Here is a 14,931-nt window from a genome sequence, read left to right on the forward strand (position 1 = left end):
CTGCGGTCTGGGGTCAGCTCCAAGGGGACTGGCATGGGGAATGTCGATTGCACTCACCCCCCAGGCCCTCTGGGCAGCATCTTCCCCATGTTAGTAGGAAGCCCTGTGGGGGAGGTGGGGGAGAGCTCCATCTTCCTTCAGCCTCCTCCCCACACTAGCCCTCTGGTGGGTCCAGCCTGCCTTAATGACTCATGGCCTAGTCACCCACCCAGGATTTGAATCCTAAAAGATCAAGATCATATTCATCAATAAACATTTTTCCAGTATTTCCCCCAAAGCTCTGGGTTAAGTGCTCTTGACACAGGTTTTTACTGAATCTTCATAACACTCAGGGTCGATTCTGTTATTGTCAACACTAAGCAGGTGGTAAAATGGGTCTCAAAGAAGTGAAACCATCTTGTCCAAGGTCAGACATCTGTCAGGGAAGAGCCAGGATTCGATATGATTCTGAATCTGTGCTGTTTCCCTATGTGTGTGAAGGGAGGGCTCACTATTAGAGAAGAAAGTGGATTCTTCAACCTAACTCCATCCCCAATTTCAATACCAAGCACATTGATAATAGTAATCTTTTTCCTTTTTTTTTTTTTTGGTTGTGATGCATGTGGGATCTTAGTTCCCCGACCAGGGATGGAACCCATGTCCCCTGCATTGGAAGTGCAGAGTCTTAACCACTGGAGCACCAGGCAAGTCCCAAGAGTAGTCATCCTTAGAGCTTTATCAGTTGCCTATACCTTAGTGTGAGTGGATGATCATTGTGACCTTGTACCACTATTGTTTTCTCATTTAGCATCTTATTGAGTTCATGCCAAAAAGAGCAGATATCTTTACGCCCATTTTACAGTTGAGAAACACAAGACTCAGGGAAGTGTGGTGACTGGTCCTACCATGCCCTAGCTAGCACTGCAACCAGCTCCTCTGTTAGGTGGGCCACTCCCTCCACCCCAACCCCTCTCACTCAGGACCTTTCTCCCAGTGCACTTTTTTTTAAATTAATTAATTAATTAGGCTGTACTGGCTCTTAGCTGCAGCACGTAAGATCTTTGATCTTCACTCTGGCACACAAGACCTTTAGTTGCAGTATGCAAACTCTTAGTTGCGGTGTGTGGGATCTAGTTCCCTGTCCAGGGATCGAACCCCAGATCCCCTGCTTTAGGACCACGAATTCCTAGCCCCTGAACCACCAGGGAAGTCCCCCAGAGCACATTTTGTTAAGAGGAACGAGGACCCCAGAGAGACAGGGTGATAAAGGAGAGAAGTGGGTAGCAATGAGAAAACAGCGACTATCCAGACGATGGCTGGCCATCCTGGGCCATCCCTCAGCGGAAAGACTTCTCTGCTAATAGGCTGTTACATATGTTCACCTGGAGAGCTGTGGGTTGCTCACCGTCCAGTGAAGGCAGGAAGTTGAATTTCACCTTTTTTTTTTTTTGGTTGCCCAGCATGTGAGATCTTAGTTTCCTGACCAGTAATCAAACCTGTGCCCCTTGCAGTGGAAGTGCAGAGTCTTAACTACTAGTCCACCAGGAAAATCCCTAAATTTCACTTGATTATGTAAAATAACCAGATCAGCATTCAGCTTTCTGATGTAACTGGAAAATAGTCTTTTAAAAAAATCAGGATCCTCCCAAAAGACTGTAGGGCAGACCTAGAATGGGGCTTCCCAGGTGGCACAAGTAATAAAGAACCTACCTGCCAATATGCAGAAGACATAAGAGATGTGAGTTTAATCCCTGGGTCGGAAAGATTCCCTGGAGGAGGGCATGGCAACCCACTCCAGTATTCTTGCCTGGAGTATCCCATGGACAGAGGAGCCTGGCGGTCTACAGTCCATCGAGTTGCAGAGAGCTGGACACGACAGAAGTGACTTAGCACTGGCGCGTGCACACACACGCACAGGCCTAGATCAGGGGCTTGTAACCTTGTGTGAGTCTATGCCATAACCTCCTTTGTCATATGGAGAAGCCTATGGATCCTTTCTCAGAATAATGTTCTTAAATGCATAACATAAATAACATAGGCCTATGAAGGAAACCAACTATATTAAAGTGTAGCTTTCAAATATTAAAAAATAATGTAGACAGTGCTTCTCAATCAATGCATAAAATACCAAGATCTAGCAACAAGTATAATCACTAATGTGGTTTCAAAACAGCAATGAATGTAAACCATATTTTGAAATATCTGAAAAAAAATGATTTGAAAATAACTGTAATTCTCCCCATGACACTAGCATCATTTCTCCTAATACTGCCAGTGCTAATACTGCTACTGGCAATGATGTTGCCACATTATTGATGAGGAAAGGAAAATTCAGGTAGAGGTCAGTGAAAATAAAAATTTTTATTTTCTCCTTCCAACTTTCAGACTCCTGAATTCTATCCTTTGATCTCTAGGGATCCCACAGACCCTAGATTAAGAACTGGCCTAGTTCTATCTTTTATAGCATATGTGTGTAATATGTAGATGTGGTTTTTAAAATATGATTAAGTTTACAAATAAATGAGAATAATTAAGAATGAGAATATTAAATGAGAAATGAGAATCTCTGTGCCTAAGGCCTAGAGCTCCTGCTAAGGTTACTCCATTTGTTCTCCTAGGAAAAACAGAGCCTCTGTTTGCTCACCCACAAAGTGGAGCTCCCAGGGTTACATCAAGGCACTGTGCCCCAGATGCCCGCAGACCGCTTGGCACAGAGGCAGGCCTTCCACCACCAGTGGGGCCTCTGTGCCCGTCCTCACACTGATGCCACTTGGCAGGAGAAGAATTACATTGGATCTGGGAACATTTTAACTGGCCCCTGACCTGGAGGAGGGTGGCTTCACAACCAGCCGTTCGAGCCCCAGCCTCTCAGGCCCCCTGACTCCTCTCACACTCAAACCTCGAATGGCCTGCATCCCGGGAATTCCCCAAAAGCCCTTAGGCGCCTGCTTCCCTTCTTGACTCATTTGTGGTCACATGAAGAACAGAGTCACGAGCCAGTGTGAGTAGGTCAGTGCTGACAGGCTCACAAGACACTTGGCCAGGAATCAGGCAGCAGACAGTGCGGAGCTGCAAGGCCCTCAGACCCCAGAGGACAGACGGAAGCCTTGAACAGAGGCTGACCCCAGGCCCTCAGGCTCTGACTCCCCAGATTTCAGGACCTACTTCTCCTCTGCAGCCTCCCCCATGGCCAGGCCAGGATTTCCAGGTGGGACTAGTGGTAAAGAACACATCTGCCAATGCAGGAGACATAAGAGACCCAGGTTCGATCCCTGTGTTGGAAAGATCCCCTGGAGGAGGGCATGGTAACCCACTCCAGTATTCTTGCCTGGAGAATCCCATGGACAGAGGAGCCTGGCAGGCTGCAGTCCATGGAGTCGCAGAGTCGGACACGACTGAAGTGACAGCACACACGCAGGCATGACCAGGCCGCTCTTTCCCCTGCCTGAATTGTCAATGCCGTGGGGCTCATTCCCTTCCCTCTAGCCAAGGTCTGCCATCCAGGTGCCCCTTCTCCAGAACCTTTTCCCCTCATCCTTTCCACATTCCTATCAAAACCCTCCTACTCTAAGTCCTGTCAGCCTCTGCTTTAAGGCAACTCCCAGTTATCTGAGGTAAGCGGAATTTGGAGTGAAAAGCTGCTGCTGCTAAGTCGCGTCAGTCGTGTCCGACTCTGTGCGACCCCATAGACGGCAGCCCACCAGGCTCCCCCGTCCCTGGGATTCTCCAGGCAAGAATACTGGAGTGGGTTGCCATTTCCTTCTCCAATGCATGAAAGTGAAAAGTGAAAGTGAAGTCACTCAGTCGCGTCCGACTCCTAGCGACCCCATGGACTGCAGCCTACCAGGCTCCTCCGTCCATGGGATTCTCCAGGCAAGAGTACTGGAGTGGGTCGCTAGTGCCTTCTCCGTGGAGTGAAAAGACCTGCATTCAAATATTGGCTCTGAATAGCTATGAAGTCCTCTTCCTCTTTGAGCCTTGTTCAGTGTCCTCATCTATTACATGATGTGTTTTTTTAAATTTACTTATTTATGGTTGTGCTGGGTCTTCGTTGCTGCACCCGGTCTTTCTCTAGTTGCAGCAAACAGGGGCTACCCTCTAGTTGCAGTGCAGTGGCTTCTCATTGCAGTGGCTTCTCTTGTTACAGAGCATGGGCTCTAGGCATGTGGGCTTCAGTAGCTGTGGCACTGGGGCCCAGTTGCCCCACAGCATGTGGCATCTTCCTGGACCAGGGATTGAACTTGTGTCCCCTGCATTGGCAGGCAGATTCTTAACCACTGGACCATCAGGGAAGTCCCACATGATGCGTCTAAATTGCTGCCCTACCTTTCATAGCTGTTTTGAGGACCAAGAACATTTTTAGATGTGAAATCACTTCATAAACTCTAAAGCATTTTCAGAGCTATAATATGGGACTCATCCTGGCTGACAAGTTACAAGATGTGTTTCAATTATCAGGATCCTACTGGAGAAATGAAAGTGGTGGTGTTTCAGGAAGAGTGCATTTAACTCGAAGCCCTGCCACACAGTCCCACCCTGTCTCCTAAATCATACCCCAAACAAGACATGCCCCTGGAGGCAGAGTCTGGTCTTGGATCTGAGTGGGAGTTTGAAAACTCTGGAGAAATAACCCCTATACCTAACACAGGAAATTGACTGAGTAGGTGCTGTGGGTGATGCAGATTTGCTTCTGCTTTAGAAGTGATTCATCCTGTTTGTCTCAACCATTGTCAAAGAGGGACAATGAGAAGAGGGAGATTGGAAGGATGGGACCCATTTCTGAGGAGGAAAGCTGGAGAGGTGCTGCACCCCAGGAGCCAAGCCTGAGGCTCACAAGAGGGCACGTTCAAACCGTTTGTCGGTGTGGGGGCCTGGAGGGTCACCTGCTGGGAATCATGCCGGGTTTTGCAGCAGAAGGCCTGGATTCCAGACCCTGCTCTGCTGTGCCCAAACTGTGTATCCATGGCAGGTCACTGGCCATCTCTGGGTCTGCACACCCTGTCTGTAAAGGGCCTGTGATAACCCCAACTCAGGAGGGTCTTCCTAGGATTCACGTGTTCAGGAGATACAGAAATGCCTGCAGGGTGAAATGAGTTGCAGGGTGAAGTGCCCACCCACCCCAACTCCCAGCACAGCATCTATCTAGGCCTCTTACATGTTCATCTCAGTGGGCTGACCTGCAAGAGAAAGCGGTGCATCTCTTCTGTACTCACAACTCGGGGCACCTGTAATTACTATTCCAGAACTCACGTTACAGCAGGGCCCGAAGCCCAGGAAGGCCCCTTCCTCCCTGTGAAGCTATGATCACATGTCTACATCTGTATTGTTCTCACATATATCATTTACCTCTCCCCTCCGGGGTCAGAGAAAATCTCAGCCCCAGCTTGCAGTTACCCCAGTGTCTGGGAGAATTTCATCAATGCCCTATCTTCTTTCTTTGGGACTACACAGTCTGGATCAGACCCCAGCTCTGACACTAGGTATAACCTTGGTAAGTCACTTAATTACTCTGTACATTGATTTCCTCATTTGGAAATAATAATTCAATCTACTTCTGGGTAGATGTATATTCAGCCTGACAAGAAAATATCAAACTGTTTTCTTTGGGGGGCAGGGGAGAGCGTGGTTGTACCACTTGCCACAAACAGGATCTTAGTTCCCTGACTAGGGATCGAACTTATGCCCGCTCTGCAGTAAAAGCTCTTAACCACTGGACTGCCAGGGAAGTCCTTCAGATTGTTTTCTAGAGTGGTTGTGCCAATGTATATTCCCAATAGCTGTGTTTTAAGAGATCTGATTGTCCACAACCTCTTCTGCCTTTGTATTATCAAACTTCAGGCAGCCAAATGGATGTAAAATGGTATTCATTATAATGTGTGTTTGCATTTTCTTGAATGCTCAGGAGGTTGAGTACTTCTTCTAGTCAGATATATTTTCCCTTCAGGGAAAAGCCTATTCATATCTTTTGTTCATTTGTCTATCATATTATATACCTTTTTGTTAATTGATTCATAGGAATTCTGGTTTTTTTTATATATTCTTTTTTTTTCTTTTAGACAACTGTGTCCCTTTTTTATTTTATTTAATTAATTTATTTATTTTTGGCTGTGCAGGGTCTTCACTGCTGCACGGGCTTTCTCTCGTTGCTGTGAGTGGGGTCACTCTTCATTGCGGCGCGCCAGCTTCTCATCGTGGTGGCTTCGTCTGTTGCGGAGCACGGGCTCTAGGGTGCATAGGCTGCAGTAGTTGCAGCACGTGGTCCCCGTAGTTGTGGTTCACAGACTCTAGAGCACAGTCTCACTAGTTGTGGCACACTGACTTGGTTGCTCTGAGGCATGTGGGATCTTCCTAGATCAGAGATCCAACCCATGTGTCCTGCACTGGCAGGTGGATTCTGTACCCCTGGACCACCAGTGAAGCCATCTATATATTCTTACTACTCATCCTTTGTGGGTTATATAAAATAATTATCTTCTCCCAGTTTGTAGCCTTGTCTTTCATTTTATTCAAGGTGTCTTTTGATAAGCAGTTCTTTTTTTCAAATAATTGTATTTATTTATTTTTGACTACACTGGGTCATCGTTGCTTTGCTCAGGCTTTCTCTACTTGCAGAGATTGGGGGCTACTCTGTCGTGGTACGCGGGTTTCTCAGTGCAGTGGCTTCTCTTATTGGGGAGCTCAGGCTCTAGGTGCTTGGGCTCAGTAGTTGGGGCCCACCACGGGCTTAGTTGTTCCACATCATGTGGAATCTTCCCAAATCAGAAATCAAACCCGTGTCCCCTGCATTAGCAGGCAGATTCTTAACCACTGGGCCACCAAGGAAGTACCCCTGGAGCCAATCTTAACAGATCTTGGGGGGCAGGAAGGGAGGGCCCAGATAAAGCCTGAATGACACAGAATTCCCTCTATGCCTGACAAGCACTTCAGAGGGCGTGTCACATCCAAGGAGCCTAGAGACGAATGAAGCCACACTATAGCTTTGCCCAAGCAGCCCCTGCCTGCATTGGAGCTCAGCATTAACTATTTTATTAAAGATGTAACACACACATATGGCAAATAATGATGATAACACTTCGAATAGTGTTCCAAAGTATCAAATGAAGTTAAATTTTACCACTGCCCAGAGGTAATCACTTCAGTAGTGGCTTAGTAATGATTTTTAGCTCTTGTGAATTCTCTTCCTGCCTGCAGATAATATGCTTGATGCTTCTTGTTATTGTTGTTTAGTTGCTAAGTCATGTCCGACTCTTTTGCAACCCCCCTGGTGGACTGTAGCCCACCAGGCTCTACCTCCTGATTTATCAACTCTAGAATCACTCAATTTATTCTCTGCAGCAAGAGTTAGTTTTCTTCCATCTCTCCCATCGCTCCTCCCTTCTCAATCATTCTCAATGTTTGATTTTTTTTTTTTTAATGAATGCTGCATGTTATGCCAACTCCTGCAGTTGCTGCCACAACTGTATTTCAGGAAGCCCAGCCCTGTGAGGTTCCCGCCCCGACCCCCCACCCCAGCAGGAGGACGTCAGACAGGACACTTCCCATCACCCCGCTTCCTGATTCCAGACATCAACACTGAGCTGGACAGAAGGAAAACAGCCTGTTGGTATCTGGGGCTCTTCCCAACAATGGTGCAAATGAAAGCACTGGGCCTGTTTCCTGAGTGGGGGTGGAGAGCCCCAGGACAGGGCGGGAGAAGAATGTTGCCCAGACCAGTGATAGCCTGCCACAGGCTCCCTTGGGTTACCTTGGGCAAGTCCCTTCCCAGTGTCTGCATCTGTAAAATGCAGGTTATTGAGGTCCCTCCTACCATGGACTTTCTGTGATAAGTTCAGAGTGACTTCTCTGAGGAGACCTTCTGATAAAGGGTAGAAAAACTTCAGGGTCCCTCGGGACTTCCAGAAACAGGTTGGGAGGCAGGAGTTAACCCTTTCTGAGCTTACAAAGACCGAACCACCTAGGCCTACTGCAGGAACTGACCCTGGCTCAGGCTCAGTGGATGTTTCTGAGACCTATTTCTTTCAGAAAGTCTTTTCTCAGCCAGAGGAGAGTGGGGGACTATTTGACCTGAGGAGACCTTGGCTCACTCATAGCAAGGACCCCAGACAGTTCTCTCTCTAGCCCTCCCCAGGGGCAGAGCCATTCACACACTCTCCACTCACAGTCAGGCACACTCTTGGCCACACCACGTCCTGAAGACTCTGGGGACCCATAGGCTAAGCCGAGCATGGCCTGGCACTGGCCACAGCTGGTCAGGCCTATTTCCCTTCAGGCCCAAGGCCACAGCCCAGGAAGGAAATGAAGGTGGGAGGGGCCCAGAAACGCTGACTTGGCTAGAAGTCTGCCTGGGAGGGAGGAAGCACAGAGGCCCAGCCCAGAGCTGTGGGCAAAGCCAGCAAAGCTGCCCTGGTATCTCTGAAGATCCAGGGCTACCAGGGCCTTACCTGGGCCACTCAGCCCTGGCTTGTGGCCAGGAGGCTGGAGAGAGGATCTTGACAAGGCTGCACTGTGAATGAGGGACTGAGCCCACGCCCGGCCTCAGCTGTCCAGGATATGTGGCTTTTTCCCTCACCAGCAGCGAGGGCCAGGGCTGGTGGCTCGTGGGCAAAGAAACGCCTATAGCTTAAACAAGCCCCTTCCCCAAGAGTCCAGCCTGGAAAACTGTACTTCTGAGCCCAACAGCAAGAAATGCGTGGAACAAAGAAACACAAATGAAACAAAGTCTCTTCGCTTTTGTAAGAGGGCAGAAGCCCCTCCAAGCTGGGGCTAATCTGAAAAATCCCCTCAGCCTAGGTCTGAGCACTTGGACCCCCCTTGATATGCGGCCTACTGGGGACAGATGTCTTGCCAGCCCACCAGCAAGCGTTCACTCTGCACACACTTTTCTGGTCATGGCAGTGGAACTATAAATTGTCTGCCAAGGTCGGGGTTTCTGAACCTCAGCACCACTGACATTTTGGGCCAGATATTGTTGGGTGGGGTGGGGGGAGGGGGGGCTGTACTGGGCATTGTAGTATGTTTGACAGGGTCCCTGGTCTCTATTCACTGCATGCCGGTAGCATCCCTCCCAGTTGTGACAAAAATATCTCCGAGTTCTGCCGAATGTCCCCTGGAGGGCAACAGGGTCCCCAGTTGAAAAGCACTGCTCTAGATACATTCTCCCTATCTTTGGTAATAAGATGTTTTGGCTGCACTGGTGGCTCAGTGGTAAAGAACCCGCCTGCCAATGCAGGAAACATAAAAGACGCAGGTTCAGTCCCTGGGTTGGGAAGATCCCCTGGAGGAGGAAATGGCAACCCACTCCAGTATTCTTGCCTGGAGAATCTCATGGACTGAGGAGCCTGGTGGACTACACACTCCATGGGGTCGCAAAGAGTTGGACACAACTGAAGCGACTTAGCATGCACACATGCACAAGGAATGTGGGATCTTCCCCTTGTGGTGGAAGTGTGGACTATTAACCACTGAACCACCATGGAAGTCCTGGTAATAAGACTTTTGATTTTCAGCTGACACGTAGTCACCAGGATCAAAGATCAAGGAGCAAGACCACCACTGCTGTTATATGTAGCCACGTGGCTAAGATCTGGCCAAGGAGAGGTAGTCAGAAGTGCAACTTCCAGGAACTGTCTTTAAAGGGAAGGTTTGTGTCCTTATGACTTCTGCTCCATTCCCACTGGTTAGAATGCAAGTGTGGTGACCAGAGCAGTGTCACTCATGGGTTATGAAGAGGGTATCAAGAGCTAATATGGCAAAACACATGGTAAGGAAGAAATGCCAGGTCCTGGAAGTCCGTGGAGATGCTGTGGTGGAGATGGACTCTCCCGCTGGACTTAACTCATGGAGAGAAATAAACTTGAGTCACTGCTATCTTGGCTATTTCTCCAGAGCTGATTATAGCCTCTGATGAACTCTCCTGATACCACAGCTTCTTGTCAGTCACAGTCAAATCTAATCCTAAGTAACATACATAACTCTGCCATACTTGTGGCTTCAATCACCCACTGTCCACATGTCTGTGAACTTCAGATTTGCCCCAGCCCAGTCCTGGTAGTTCACTGGACAATTCCACACAGTAGCCATCCTCTCTCCAAGCTGCCCCTCCCCCAGTGCTCCCTGTCTTAGGAAAGGGCACCTCCACACTCCCAGCCCTGACCCCCAGAGTCATCTCTGATTCCCCTCCCCCCACTCCATCTCTTTTGTACCCGCAAGACCCCAAATCCCCCATTCTGCTTCCTATAATAAAAAGGATCTATTCCTTCATTCTACCTCAGGAGCAAGTGTCCCAGCTCAGCCCCTGACCTCTCCACACCTGGTTCATTGCAACCATCTCCTAACTGGTCTCCCTGCTTCCAGTCCCCACCCAGCATGTCCCGGGCCTCTTGAGAACTATCCCATGACTCTCTTTAGTCACTAGGACTAAGTTCAAGCTTTTAGGGAAACATCATGACCCCTGCCTTCTGCCACCTCATTTCACATCCCCTTACCCTTCCCTCAGCACCTCCTTCTACAGGATACTACATAGAATTTGTCCCAGTTCCAATAATATGCTGTGATTCTGTTTTTGCACACTCTGTTCCCTCTCTCCAATGTTCTCCCCAACTCCTATTTGTAAACACTTACTCCTCCTTCAAGGCCCAAGCAAAGGTCACCTCCTCCATGAGGCCTTGCCTGATTTTACCAGCAAAAGTAGCCTGTTGATCTCTCCTCTATGCTACTGCAGAAACTTGCCCCTCTATCCCAGGGCTGATCCCATTGCATTCACTGAGTCAGGGTGTCTGTCTTATTTTATTGTCCTTGGAATTCACAGCACCTAATGTAATATTGGCAAGGCATATGTGTCCAACACAGTAATGTCACCCATTTACTAAGCCCTTACTCTGTGCCAGGCCCTGAGCTAGATGCTTTATTGAAGTAATCTCATTTTATCCTCAAGATCACCCTTCCAGAAGAGATGAGACTGAGTTGCAGAGAGGCTACAGCTGCTTCAGGTCACACAACTTATGCACAGCCATGTCAGAGACTGATTCTCCATCTGCCACACCTGTTTCTTCCTTAGGATCTTGCCTCACCCCCACTGCCAAGCTCAGAGGTCTCCAGCGAAGCACCAACACCCAGAGCTAACTGGACCTGGTTGCAGAAAAAGCGCTTCGTCCTTTTCTTCAACTAACAAGTTGAGATTTCTTGAAAAGTAACTTTAAATATTAAACCAAGAAAAAGCACTCACAAACATATATGTATATGAAAAAGCAACTGCTCAACTGTGTCTGACCTTTGTGACCCCATGGAGTGTAGACCACCAGGCTCCTCTATTCATGGAATTTTCCAGGCAAGAATACTGGAATGGGTAACCATTCCCTTCTCCAGGGGATCTTCCCAATCCAGGGATCAAACCCAGATCTCCTGCATTGCAGGCATATTCTTTACTGTCTGAGTTACCAGGGAAGTCCCATACACATATATACATACACACTAATATATGTATGTATGTATATTATATATATACATATATATTTTAAACAAAATAGATGGGCAAGTTGTTCAGATCCTCCCTCCAAGCTTACTTCCCACACTCTAAAACCAGCAGGAAGGGACTAGATGGTCACAATGATCAATATCAGTCCTGATAACCTATGATTCTTCAACTAGTTGCCCAGATGGATCTGGACTGATAAGTTTTGTTGGGAAGGGCAGGCCACTGGGGACACAGCTAAGGAAAGGGGAGGGGAAGGTCATGCTGCAAGCTGACCATCCCCCATCCGGGTCCCCACCCCTCTATGACTAGACCTTAGAGGTCTAAAGGGAGAAAGAGATTTGCCCAAGAGCCTCTCCTCAGCCTCCTCCCTCTCGCATGGCCCTGCCTGGCCACCCTGGAATCCAGATTGCGTGCTTCCTGCAGGACCTACAAGGGTCCTGTCCCCTCTCTTGGCCTGTTCACGCATCTTCCCTCCATGGGCCACCGCCTGCCCTGGGCTCCCACGCCCTGGCTCCTCCTCCCCACTCTGGCCAGTGGGACCCTCTGGAAAGCCCCACTGAGTGCTGACACAGGAAGGGGAGAGGGGAGGCTCGTGGGCGAGTTCCTGCAGAGGCTCAGGCTGAGAACTGTAGCCGTTGGAGCCTGTCATTTCCCTTCCCCCGCCCACCCAGCTGGGAGGCCCAGAAGTTTCATCACTGCCGAGTTGCTGTCCTTATAAGGGAAGGGCCTCCTGAGCCTCTCCCTTGGGCCCTGGCTGGCTGGTAGAGAGCCAGGCCAGTCTCTGGGTGTCCTTTAGGGGCCAGGAAAGGTGGGGATGTCCCAAGTCGGCGAGAATTTCCCTGGGCTGAGCATCCATCTGAAATCACAGACTCTCCAGAGAAGAAACAGGAAGCAGTTGATTGTCACCTCAGGCCCGGAACCTAGGGTGTGGAATCCCAGGTCCCCACGCTTAACTTGTGGTCTCCTAGGCAAGTTAAGTCTCAGTTTCCTAACCTGTAAATGGACTTTACAGAAATCTTCCTCATGAGGCCATTGCTGACAGTGAGAGACCAAAACAGGCCTGCCAAACAGCGGGGGCTCTGTGAGGCTGGGCTGCTAGAGTTTATTAACCTCATTGTCTCTGAGGCAGACCACGGGCTAAGTGTTCCACAATAATCCTGTGAAGAGGGAGATTAGCCCATTTGACAAACAGGAAAAACAGAGGCACATTTTACCTAAGGTAAATGGCTTTACCTAAGGTAAACTCATTCATGTCTAGAATTTGAATCTAGATGTGTCTGCCTCCAAATCTAAAGTCATATTTTTCTACTTACACCCTGCTACTTCCTCCAGGAACTTTGTTCCTTTAGTAAAATTATGACAACAGGGTGGAATTCTACCATGACCTCTCCACCCCTCCATGTACCCCCACAGAGCCTCCTGGTAACGTCTCAGAAACCTCCACTTGAGTGAGTTCATGAGGTCTTTTTTTCTGACAGCCCTGCCTCATGTTTCTGACATGTCTCCTGTCTGGGATAGGAGAGAGGGGTCGGGAAGGTGGGGAGACAGGAACACAAGATTGGGGGGATACAAAATATGGTGGCTCCAGAAAGGGAGGTTCCAGGGCTCAGGCTCAGGTGGGACCAGAAGCAGAAGCACTTTGGATGTCCTCTTCCCCACCTGATCCTCCCCCTCTGTCCTGAGTCCTGCATGAAGGCAGCCATCTGTGGTTTGCAAAACCCCACAGGGCTTCAGACCAGAGATACCAGGACTCGTATTTAGAAGAAAAAGGCTCCGCTTCTCTGCACAGGCCTCCTGCCCCCAGGGCCAGGAGGAAAGAAAGTTCTCACCACATCCTTCCTCAGTCTTGCGGCTGGCTGGCCACTGACACCTTCCCAGCAGCTGCTCCCTTCAAGGTGGCCCTCAGGAGGAGACCTTGCTCCTGGGCCAGGGTGAAGGCACACCCCAGTCAGTAAAGGGACTTCTCTCCCTCACCTCCCTCACACATGAAGTGAACTGATTCACCTGGGGTCCCCCTGCTTCTGCAGGCCACCCACTTGGTATGGTGGACACACATCAGGCCAGTGGCAGGGGAATTCCTGAGGGATAATATGAAGGTCAGAGAACAGTCAGTAAGTCCCGGGTCAGGTGCTTCCTGTTGTGCTGACCACCAGGCCTGTTCAGCAGCCCTCACAGATAAGGAAGGGAGCCGGCCTTCGGGGAGCACTTTGCGGTGCTTTTCCACGTCAGGAGCGGGTGGCACTTGATCCCCTTTATGAGTGAGGAAATTGAGGCCTCCAGAGGCTGAGCTTCACTGAGGTCCCTGGTGGGACTCAACATCTTGCTAGCAGCTTGACTTGACTTGGTTGCTTGACTTGGAGCTGTCTGCTGGCCCAGGGGTTTCTAAAGAGCACTCAGCAAAGCCCTGGGTCCTGCTGAGATGTGTCAGGGGTGCCACAGGCATCAGGTGAGGCCCAGGCTCACCCCAACCAGGACCAGGCTCTGAGGTTAAAATGGCAGCTGGAATAATTTTGAACCATCATAGGAAATTCCTGTTCAGGCAAGAATCATCAGTGGAGACTGGATCTAGAGGGAAATTTTGATGAGATGCAACACATTTATGAATGGTCCTTTTTTTTTTTTTTTAGGCCGCACTATGTGGCATGCGGGATCTTATTTCCCTGACCACGATCGAACCAGTGGCCCCAGCAATGGAAGCATGGAGTCTTTACCACTGGACCACCAGGGAAGTCCTGTGCATGCTCTCTAAATGTCTCCCAGATTGCTTATTAGTTACAAGAGAAAAATATGTAACTATACAGTAGAAAAATTAGACATTTTGGGTGATCAAAATTAACATTCTCAGTGAAGGGTAGATGGAGATTGTCTCCAGATATGATGTCCTGGGAAGGACCTAACATCACCTGTGCAGTTCTCTGGCTGAGACTCTATGACCTTGATCTAACTTGATGTATTCTTCAAAAATACCCACATCATGAAAAATAGAAGCTGTGGAAACATTTCAGATTAAAGGAGACTTAAAGGGACATGTATGCAATATTCAACCCTACCCTGGAGGCAACATATGATTAAAGGATATTAATGGGTCTAATGATAAAACCAGAATATGAATGGTATTCTATCCATGTTAAATTTCCTGAAGTTGCTAACTGTACTATGATTAATAATAGAATATGCTTATTTTTAGGAAATACACACTGAAGTATTTAGAGGAAAGGGGGCATGATAACTAATTCTCCAAAGACTCTGCAAAAGAATTGTATATCTGTAACAGAAAAAAGGCACTCAAGAGATAAGCCAACAGGTCAACCTGAGTATATAGGTGTTCTTTGTACTGTACTTACTCTTGCAGTGTTTCTCTAAGTTTGAAATTGTTTCCAAATAAAGTTTTTAAAAACTGAAAAGTACTGTTCCCTATGATACTTAGCCCTCAGGCTGTAGAAACGTGTTGGGTGGAAGAGGTGAGACTGCAAGGCCAG

At 48.6% G+C, this 14,931-nt stretch overlaps 1 protein-coding gene across 13 annotated transcripts in view; it reads left to right on the plus strand.

The window, feature by feature from the left end:
• Positions 1-14,856, plus strand: part of PTGDR (prostaglandin D2 receptor) — a 70,442-nt gene extending 55,586 nt beyond the window's left edge. For 5 of the 13 annotated variants that reach the window (XR_014058815.1, XR_014058819.1, XR_014058821.1 and 2 more), the window contains one exon: positions 6,093-6,459. The gene's annotated coding sequence lies outside the window, so the exon portion shown is untranslated. Of the gene's footprint in view, positions 1-613; positions 684-5,344; positions 5,471-6,092; positions 6,460-10,912; positions 11,242-14,079 lie in introns of those variants that run through there. The other 8 variants (XR_014058816.1, XR_014058822.1, XR_014058817.1 and 5 more) reach the window with 4 other exon arrangements.
• The last annotated feature ends 75 nt before the right edge of the window (positions 14,857-14,931 follow it).

This window comes from Giraffa tippelskirchi, chromosome 7 (genome assembly GCF_054371585.1).
Source record: "Giraffa tippelskirchi isolate mGirTip1 chromosome 7, T2T-mGirTip1v1.2.pri, whole genome shotgun sequence".
NCBI classification, from domain to species: Eukaryota; Metazoa; Chordata; class Mammalia; order Artiodactyla; family Giraffidae; genus Giraffa; species Giraffa tippelskirchi.